This window comes from Elephantulus edwardii, unplaced genomic scaffold (genome assembly GCF_000299155.1).
Source record: "Elephantulus edwardii isolate Elephantulus edwardi_28Jun2011 unplaced genomic scaffold, EleEdw1.0 scaffold00041, whole genome shotgun sequence".
Lineage (NCBI taxonomy): Eukaryota > Metazoa > Chordata > Mammalia > Macroscelidea > Macroscelididae > Elephantulus > Elephantulus edwardii.
Window position 1 is genome coordinate 3,032,579 of NW_006399791.1, and position 9,192 is coordinate 3,041,770.

The window sequence follows — 9,192 nt, forward strand, 5'->3', positions numbered from 1 at the left end:
AAGTAAAGGAATTATTTTAATATCTAATAAACTATTGAGATGAAGGCTGCTCGCATCTTGTTGAGGGTCACATATGGAATGTTCGGGGTTCTTTTGGCTTTATTTTCGTCTCCAAGCGGTGTCAGCAGCCAGAACTTGCCAGATCATAGTCCACCGCATTTGGTCGTGCTGGAATTTTAAAATGTGGTAAATGCTTGGCTACATCTGCAGGCTGATGGCTATTGTGAACTGGTTTTACGCTGGATGATGGCTGCTCGCCTCTTGCTGAGGGTCATGTATGGAACGTTGGGGGTTCTTTTGTTGTTGTTGTTGTTGGATGACGGCTGCTCGTATCTTGTTGAGGGTCACATACGAAATGTTAGGGGTTCTTTTGTTGTTGATTGCCGTCAAGTCATGCACAACTCAGCGACTCCATGAAAGACCTGAAGCCTTTCTATAACTATCATTTCCCCAAGTTAATAGAGCTTCTAGAGGCATGTGGTTTAGGAAGTAAATGCCACTCCTGCTCCCCAACCTGTCTTAAAACTGGGAGCTCCACCAAACACTGTCCATCATGGGCAGCCATTATGGTATTTGAGACCCCAGTGGTACAAGGTTCAGCATCACAGCAAAGCCAGAATACCTCAGCACAGCAAATTGACAGAAGAGTGCTGTACCACTTAGAATGTTCCTCCAAAATACAGTAGCAAAGGATTAAAAGATAATCCATCGGACTGACTTATTAAATATAAGGGCCCTCCAGGAAGTATTGTTGACTCTAAACAAGAGGTTTTGATAATAATTAATAATATTAATAAAGAAAGCAAAAACAACAACAACAACAAAAACCCAGCATTCCACAATGACCCTCAACCAAACAAACAAGAGAGCCCATTATAGACTCCAGTTGCTTTACCCAGTTTCCAAAATGGAGATAAGAGCTTGGCCCTAAATGCAAGTATCCTCATGGAGGTCTTGTTGAAGCTTAAACAAACAAAAAACCAAAACAAAAAATAAACAAGAGGCTTAAACAATTAATCAATTCAGAGATTCTCAACCAAAACAAGAGAGCCATCATACAGAGTCCAGCCAATGGAAGTCCAAAAGGGACTTGTTAAGTGCTATCTAGTACTGATAATCATAAACAAAAGACTTTAACCTTGTTCTATAACTACTGTCCTTTCTCTAAGTTCACAAAGTTTCCAAAGGCATGTTTAGGAAGTGGATGCACTCCTGATTCCAAGTCTGTCTTAATCTGTTAGCAAACCATTTATTGTCAACCATGTGTAACTATTAACGGCACTTGAAAAATCAATGGCACAACGTTCAGTATCACAGTAAAGTTACCTCAATACAGGGACATGACAAAAAAGTGCTGTACCTCTTAGGAGTGTTCATTTCAAAAACAATGACAACCAAATGAATTTTAATAGGTCATAGGCCCATGTTCAGGCTCTCATTGGTTCCCAGCAAGAGAATTCCCACAAATGACAATACAATATAATTGTACTTTTCTCACCTCCTCCCTGTAATTCTGTTTTCCATTAATCCTTGTAGCCTACCCCTTTCTGCCTCAGGGCTTTTTATCTTTGGGCAAATGCAGTTCTTCTGACCTTATATAGTGGGTTTTTCTAAAGAGTAAGTGCCTATAGGCCTGCTTATTATTTGGCTAAAAGCTAAGCCATGAGCTGACCTCTGCTGTGAGTTTGAAGAGTGCTGAAGGGCCACAATCTTGGAGGTTCCAGTTAAGCCTTGTCTGTGTACACTTTTAACGTACTAATAATGTGAGCACTATTGAACTCTTACAATATCCCTTTAAGATGCAACTATGCCTGCTGTACAGATTAGGAAATTGAGAGTCAACAGATCAATATTAAAGAGTGTGGGAGTGAAAGTTGCTTCAAAAGGCCACTACAGAAAATGGCTGTTTAAAAAACAAAACAAAACAAAACAAACACAAAGCAAGTAGCTAAGTTCTTCTCTACAACTTGCCAAAGAGCTGGGTGTGAATTTGATCAACCAAGATTTAAATTCAGTGCCAGCAAAAATTAATGGTGGTGTTACTATGGGCCAAGTGTATGATGGGTGGTCTCACTATTTAATAGTCTTTAATTTTTTTATTGTGATGTAAATAAGAGATTACAAAGAAATTGTTTTTTCATTTAATCATTTAGATTGATTTATCCTCTTTCCCTTCCCCTTCATTTCATTATGCAGGCCCTGTTCCAGATTGTTAGTTGTATTATGATTGGCTGTCCACTCTTTGCAGAATGAATTTCTTTTCACATTCTTTAGTCCTCACAACAAACATGCAATAATGCACTGGGCTTACAATAGAGTCCTCATTGCATTTTACCCAGATTCAGTTTGAAAACCCCATCCACCATCAAACACTTAGTGAGACCCAGGCAAACCAGAACAATCAGTCATATTGGGCTACAGAGACTTAACATATATTGTTCTGAACATTTCAGCGATTACATGTTTCCTTTCAATACCACTTTGCAGTAGATACTCCCATTTGCCCATTTTATAGAGCAAGAAACCAAGATGCAGAAAGACTAAGTGTCTTAAGGACATCCAGCTAGACTCCGTCTTGAGGAAAATTACCCAAGATACAATAATTCGAAGTGTCAGAGTGAAAGCTCAAACCCAGGTCATCTAAGCCTACACATAAACACTGCACTCAGCACGGCTGTAAATTTTATGTCATGTGCCAAGATTCTGAAGTACCATGTTAAGGATTCAGCAGTGCTCTGGGGCTCAGTGAGTAAGACTGTCATCAAATGGCAAACGACTGCTTTGCCCAGTACCATTCTTCCCTGTTTCTGAGGTTTTCTCATGTAAACTGCTGTACATGGGGATCTAACTGCTGCATCCACCAGAGAAGATTCCCACCAGAGAGGAGGGTGGGTGTTTCTATAGAAAATCTTGTCAGTCAAATGGCCAGGACCCTGGAGTCAGAGTCCATTGCACCTTCACAGCTAGAACCTTTTATGCTTGGTCTCTCAGGAGCCGTTTCACAGTTATCATCTTGGGCAAGTATCTCAGGCTCACCTGAACAAAATCACAGAAAAACAGGTAAGTTCGACAAGGTCCAAGGTCCTATCAGTTCCCATTACATAAAACAAAAGCCATGACTCTCTTTAGATCAATCAGAATAGCCTGGCTAATCCCTTTTTTTTATTTCTAACCCCCCCTCACAGAGACTGACCCAAGGTCACAAGTCTTAGCAAGCTAGACAGGCATCCAGCTCTATTTCCTTTGTTTCTTTTCTACTCTGCAGCTAAGGAACACCACCCACGCTATAAGGTGGGGGGACTTCCAAGCACTTTCTCACACTTTGTCTGACATTACCTGGACCCCCTAAAGAAGGTCTAGAGACAAAGTTTACTGTAAACTTCCAACTAGTTCTTGAATATCAGTAATGATTGCTTTTAAAAATGAATTCATACAGATATTTCAGGTTTCCTAAATAATAGTGTTTTTATTTCACTAGGGTTTGAGAGCTTTTAGAAAATGTCCAGAAAAATCTAATGAATTTACATACATACACTCCTTAGTTACACATCCAATTCAAACCACAAAACCCCCCAAAGTTGTCACCACTGATGGACTGTGACTCACAGCGACCCAGCAGGACAGAACAGAACTCCCCTCCAGCATTTCTAAAGCTGTACATTGTTATGAAAACGGTCACTTCTTTCTCTCATGAAGTTGCTTGAGGGGTCAAAACTGACATTTCGGCTAGCAGCCAAGCATTTAACCACTGCACCACCAGGACTCCTGTCCAGACCCCTGGTCCTTTACTCAGGGACTGTACACATTCTGATTGAGAAGGGATCACAAAACTAATGACACATCAAACATTCAGTCTGAAAACATGAACTCTGAAAAATAAGAACGTGAAATCAGAGAAACTTGGGAAACCGAACCAGTTTGGTAAGAGGTTCGCAACAAGCATGAATGTTCAGGCTTGGAGGAGTGCTGTAACAAACAAGTCTGTTCAACTGTGTTTAATCTAGAACTTGTCAGACATAAGTGAGGATGAGAAAGCGTCATGCTGCGCTCAGCCACACAGGTGATGAGAGCTCAGATCAGAAGGAGCCAGGGCTCCAAATGCCACTTTCAATAGCTCTTCCATTTTAACCTTTTCCATAGAACTTCAAATTAAATTTCAAAACTAAGGGAAGAGAAATCCAATTATCTGTTAGGGAGGGGGTAAAAAGAAAAATCAAAATCCATAAACAGTTCTGCTACATGACTTTAATCATATTATGTCCTTAAGACTTGTTTCCTTGAACAAAGATTAAGTTATTTAGCCACGTATTGGTGAGAATCAAGTACAAATACACTCAGAAAAACCATCAGTGGGGTTTACAATGCTGGCTATTACCATTACGATTACTGCTAATGGAAATGATGAAAACCATCTGGGAGGGGGTAGCAGTTTTGAGGAGATGGTGTATTCCAGGCATCTAACTGCCCCTAAGGCTGTGTGCTGAACTGACTCCCACAAGCCCATGGGGACAGAGCTGCCTGGCTGCCCAGACAGCTGAGAAGAGGATCTCTTCAGTTCAGGACTGATCTAACAAATGAAGCACCAATTCCTTATTTTTCTTTATTATATTACATGCCAGAAACAAAACAGAAAAAAGCTGATGAACCTGAAGCTAACTCTGGAAGAAAGCTTCCAGCCAAGGTCTGCCGCTAATAAAGAGTGATGTGAGAACCCTCTTTCACTTGTCTGTGGAGCCTCTGGTTCTCACGTGCCACGGACAGCTGTGTTGTGGGAGATGCTCCTCTGTCCCTGCTGCCTGCCACCACTTCTCCATGAGTGGTAAAAGTTGCATGGTTCCATTCCCAGAACACTTACAAATGCTTCCTAAGGCACATGCTGAATGTAGATGAGAAAAATTTCTTTCAAACAAACCAAGAGAGAAAAACTCAAATGCATAAATGAAGCTCTGTACTTTGTAGCAGGGTATTTTAGGTTTCTGTGTAGAATACTCTTATTGAACAAGAATATAAGCAGACTCTGAGAAAGTGGAAAGTGCAACTAAGGTACAACTGAGGAGCATGAGGCATTGTGCCTGATAAATCGTGCGTTCACAACAATTGTTGTTACGTGCCATCGAGTCACCTGAGACCCTATGTAGAGCAGACCTGAACCCTGCCCTGTCCTGAGCCAATCTCACTAATTCCAACACACACAACAACTAGTAAAATAAATTACTCCCCAACTATGGAGGAAATGAAATAAGGAGCCTAGTGATATAGGGGTTAAGTGCTTGGGTGCCAACCAAAAGGTTGGGGGTTCAAACCCACTAGCCCCTCAGTGGGAAAAAGATGTGACAACTACATCTATAAATATTTACGGCCTTGGAAACGCAATAGGCAGGTCTATGTTACCCCACAGAGCCATTCAGAATTGGAACTGACTCAAAGGCAACCGGTGTAGAATGAAAGCAATCTTTCACAGACAGCAGTAACTACTATCCCTCTTATACTTTAATATATAATACTGTAAGTTGTAAACCAAGTAATATGGTTTATTATTGGAGAGTTGTATGGCACAAAACATCATACTCTATCCCTTATTTGCTGATATAGTTACCAGCATGGAAGGATAGCCAAGCTCCCTTTTCAAAAGGCTACATCAAGAAAAGGTTGTGGATGGTCACATCTGGTGGCTTACATGTCAAAGCTGAGATGCTATGGGCAAGAAAGAGTACACAAAAATCTAAGAAGAGCAAGCAGACTTTTCTGATTGCAAATGTCCATCCCAAAGGCCATTCCAGACCTTCTTCTAACATAAAGCAAATCAGACCAGAGCATAGGCCACTTCTGATTATGGTTTCCCACACTCATTTCTGGTTTTCGTAGTATAATACAATCCACTTAGTCACACAGTACTGGGGCCACTCCCTTTGAAAGCTTCAGCAACTCTCAGAACTTCTCTACCTTTGAAATCCTGATGCACAGTTATAGGTTATAGATCTAATAATTACATGTTTATATTGTCTTGATTCTGCTCCTCAGTGGCATTTGTGATTGGAAGGAGCCACCTGATTAAGAAATCCTAGAATAGACAACTGGCTTCCCGGAACCCACATAAAGGCTCCCAATCTCTGAGCCTGCTTAGAAACTCTGCATGCTTCCATCACCTAGGAGGGTGAGTCACAGAGCAAAGACCAATTATCTTTTACTCATTTACTCCATGTATCACTACCAGAAGGCGTGGTCAATTACCAAAGCACTTGAGAAAGTAATTCTCATTGCTGTCAAGTCAGAATTGACTCATAGTTAACCCTCCAGTAGGTTTCTGAGCTTGTGAACTGCATGAGAGAAGACAGCCTATTTTTCTCCCCCCAATAGCTACAGGTGGATTTGAACTGCCAGAGAAGCACTGCCTTTGGGTTAACAGTGAAACTCCCTACTGACTATGCCACCTGAGACCGAAAATTCAGACACACACACACATCTATGTATACACACAAACGTACACATAAAAGATGAGACAGATTTGCACAAGTTTAACGTTGATGGCTAGGAGTCAATAAGAGAGAGTATTTGAAGGACACGAGAGAAAAGATAATCAGTGAGAGACAAGCTCCAGAGGGGGGTCTCTCACCAGACTGGCAAAGAAGCCAATGATACTACAGTCTGACGTGTGGTGACAAACAGTTGAGAGAATTTTTCTATAAAGTGGAAAGGAATGATTTCTATTGAGTTGTGTAAGGGATTAAGAGTGAGCTGGGGAGACTAGAGCAAGTTTGAAATAGCTGTTAAGAGCATAAGCAAGACCTAACATAGCAAAGAAGGGAAGCTGGCCAGGCAGTTTGGAGCGTCAACTGAGAAATCAGACAGAGAGAAAGGAGGGAGAGAGACAGTTCACTTTACCAACGGTCAGAGTTTTGTTAAGACTATGACAGGGGATCAAAGTTCTCCCTTGATCCTCTCAGATCTTGGCAAGACTGTCAAGTGAGATCATACTACTGGGCTAGATGAAGGAGGTAAACGAAGAAAGCAGATGAAGGAGAAGGGATCAAGAAAATGGAGACCTTGGTAAAGGCAAAGAATGAGCTTTTCAGTACTCAGGTGAGAAAACAAGGAAAATGCATGATTTCAGAGAAAGTAGTGCTGGAGTTTGTACTGAATGTCAAAGACAGAGTTTCAGGTGAAGCTAAAACCTGGAAAGTGGTCATGAAAACAGGTAGGTGAAGTAGAAATCCACCATCACTGAGGTGATTCTGAGTCACAGTGATGTTCAGGGCAGAGCAGAACTGTCCCTCAAGACAGGATTGGAAATCCTTATAGAAGCAGACTAATGTTGAGGCTTTAGTCTTCGCAATTACTTTCTATGCATCAGAAAGCTGAACAATGACTAGGGATGATACAGGAGAATTGATGCCTTTGAGCTGTGGTCCTGGAGAAGAGTACTGAATATACCATGGACTACCAGGAGAACAAACAGATCCACCCTGGAGAAGGTGAAACCACTCTGCTCTGTGGAGGTAAGGATCCTGAAGCTTCTTCTGACATACTTTGAGCATGTTGCAAGGAGGGACCAGCCCTTGGAGAGGGTCATCATGTTTGGAAGAGTGGAGGGACAGCACAAGAGAAGAAGAATCTGGATGAGATGGAGTGATTCAGTGACTGGGCTAATGGGAGTAGGTGTGTCAGAGACAGGTATCAGGGTTACTGTACACAGGGTCACTATGAATCACAAGTGACTCAATGGCACATCACAATAACACAAACAACGATACTGAGGCTCAAAGTTGTCAAATGACAATGACAGGACAATTGATGCCTTTGAGCTGTGGTGCTGGAGAAGAGCCCACAGACTGCCAAAATATAAACAGGTTAAGTCTCAGAAAAGGTCCAGCCAAGATGGGCCTGGAAGGCAAAAAGAGTGAAACTTCGCCTCACATACTTAGGGTTTATTTTTAGGAAGGGCTATTCCTTGGAAAAGGACACTGTGTTTGAAATGGTGGTGAGTCAGCAAAGAAGGGAAAGCCCCTCAATTAGATGGACTTACAGAGTGACTTTAACAGTGGGCCTGAACATTTCAGAGTTGGTCAGGATGGTAGAGGACAGAGCAGGGTCAGATCCACTGTTTATAGGGTGCCTCTGAGTCATAGCCGACTTGACACATTTAGCAGCAGCGACTATGCTGAGGTCACTCGTAATGATTTCATTAAGGAATCATTACAAGAGTGGTAAGAAAGGGTTGTTACCATGAAGTGTCATCAAATTGGTTCCAGCTCATGGTGATCCTAGGTACAACAGAACAAATCACTGTCCAGTCTACCTACCCACACACTATGGCTGGTTTTGAGCACACTGTTGCAGCCAACTGGAAGGTCTAAGTCTCACAAGAGAATTCTGGGTTTAGGCCTATGTGTATGCACATGTACAAGTGAAAGAGTGAAAATACAGGCATCATAACACCAGTACAATTTGAGAGGGAATTTTATAACAAGAGGGAAGATTTAAGCTTTGGAACACAATTTGGGAACAGGAACATTAAGCTCATGTCCTAACTCAGAGCCATTCAAGTGAAAATGTAAAGAAAGCAGCATGCTGGGAAGATGACCAGAATCTTGCTAATGTCGATGCAAAACAAAACACCAAGAAAAGGAGGTTAAGAGTGCAGGGACATTTGTCTACCTTGGAATGTTTTCAAATAAGTTTTGGAAAGGAGAGACTTGTGAGAGAATGTTCAAATCACTGAGCCACATGCAGGAGGGACTAAAAGAAAGACCATGTGGCTTACACTTTGGGCAGCACCGAAGGACAACAGGAATGTAGGGAATACTGGTCACTAGAAAATATCCACAAGTGGTTCCAGCAGTCAGTAGTGGACAGGAGGCGCTCAGGCATCAGGAACAATGAATCACCCGGAACCTGGATTGACTAGCTTTCCTAACTTGCACCAGAAATTCAAGAGAATAAGCTGTAAATATACTTACCTGGTTCCCAGGACAATTACCATAGGCTAGAACTGACTCTGTTCTTGGACAAGTTTCTTGGGCTCTCTGTACTACACTTTTTACACGTGTAAAATGAAGACAGTATCTTTTTTTTTTTTAAAAAAAAACTATTTCATTTAAAAAAAAATTGGGATGATTCATAGAGGTCCCATTTATCTATTTTATCCTCTCCTGGTTGTAGGTTTCTCAGGATGTTTGGAAGACTGTTCATGTC

At 41.6% G+C, this 9,192-nt stretch overlaps 1 protein-coding gene across 2 annotated transcripts in view; it reads right to left on the reverse strand.

The window, feature by feature from the left end:
• The window catches only part of EFTUD1 (elongation factor Tu GTP binding domain containing 1), a 231,874-nt gene that overhangs the window by 211,088 nt on the left and 11,594 nt on the right, over positions 1-9,192 (reverse strand). The gene's annotated exons all lie outside the window — the stretch shown is intronic.